This window comes from Echinops telfairi, unplaced genomic scaffold (genome assembly GCF_000313985.2).
Source record: "Echinops telfairi isolate 266 unplaced genomic scaffold, ASM31398v2 ScPeMD7_7462;HRSCAF=8500, whole genome shotgun sequence".
Lineage (NCBI taxonomy): Eukaryota > Metazoa > Chordata > Mammalia > Afrosoricida > Tenrecidae > Echinops > Echinops telfairi.
The window spans coordinates 4,831,819-4,833,146 of record NW_022111362.1 but is presented as its reverse complement, the minus strand read 5'-3'; positions in this window follow the sequence as shown (position 1 = coordinate 4,833,146).

Sequence of the window (1,328 nt, the reverse complement as noted above, 5' to 3'; positions counted from 1 at the left end):
CTCTTAATCACATAGCAATGGAAGAAGTGATTAATAAATGATGAATTAAACTGGTTAAACAGAACATTTCAAAGGTCATTTCAAGAAGACAAAGTAAAATATTATAATGAAATATTCCAAGTGCTAGAGGTCATCATCTCACTGCTATTGAGTAAATTCTGTCTCAAAGCATCTCTATAGGTCAGATTAGAAATGTACTTGTGAGTTTCTGAGACTGTAACTCTTTTTTGGGAGAAAAGGTCTTCTCTTTTTCCTGCAGAATGGCTGGTGGTTTTGAACTGCTAACATTGTGGTTTGAAGCCCAACATGTACCCCTTTACTTTACTATGGCCCCAACTAGAATTAGAACATCAAAAAGGAAGAACATATTCACTGAAACTTAGATAGAAGGAAATGAAGAAATAATTCAAGCCTTGAATTACAATATTGAAAGATTTTATGGGCACAATGTTAAATAATGCAGGAAACATCCAAAGAAGATGGAAAGAATATAGTCACTGTACCAAAAAGAATTAACATTCAACCATTTTAAGAGGTAGCATATAATCAAGAACCTCTGCTACTGAAAGACAATGTCCAAGCTGCACGGAAGGCATGAGCAAAAAAAAAAAAAAAAAGAGGCCCAGGAATTAAAAAAATGTAAATTGAAATGTTTTTACAGGCCAATGAAGCATTAGAAGCACTCACTTGTCTATGCTAAGAAATTTGGAAGACATATATGACCAAGTGGAAGAGATCCATATTTGTATCTATTCCAAAGAAAAGTGGCAAGAAGTTCTAAATGGACAAACTGACGTGTATTGGAAGAAGTAAGGCCAGAGTGTCCTTTAGAGGTCAGGATGGAAAAACTTTGTCTTACATACTTTTCATTCATTGTCATGAGAGACCAGTCCCTTGAGAAGGACATCATATTTGGTAAAATAGGGGATAGGGGAGACAAAGAGCAAAAAAACAGAAGGCCCCTAAGGAGATGAATTGACACCCTGGCTGCAACAATGGGCTTAGGCATAGGAACAATTGTGAGGATGGCACAGGGCCAAGCAGTGTTTTGTTCTGTGGTGCAAAGGGTCACTATGAGTTTGAAATGACTTGATAGTACCTACCTACCAACAACAGTAACCAATCCAAAACAACCTATAAATATAATGTAATTCTAATCCAGGTTCCAACATCATGCTTTAAAAAGATGGAGAAACTAGTTATCACTTTATATATTAAGGAGAGAGATCACAATTGAACAGAGTACTAGTAATGATGGAGCAAAAAAAAGTAGGAGCTCTTACTCGTGCCCATCTCAAAACCTACTGCACAACCCCAGTAGTCAAAAT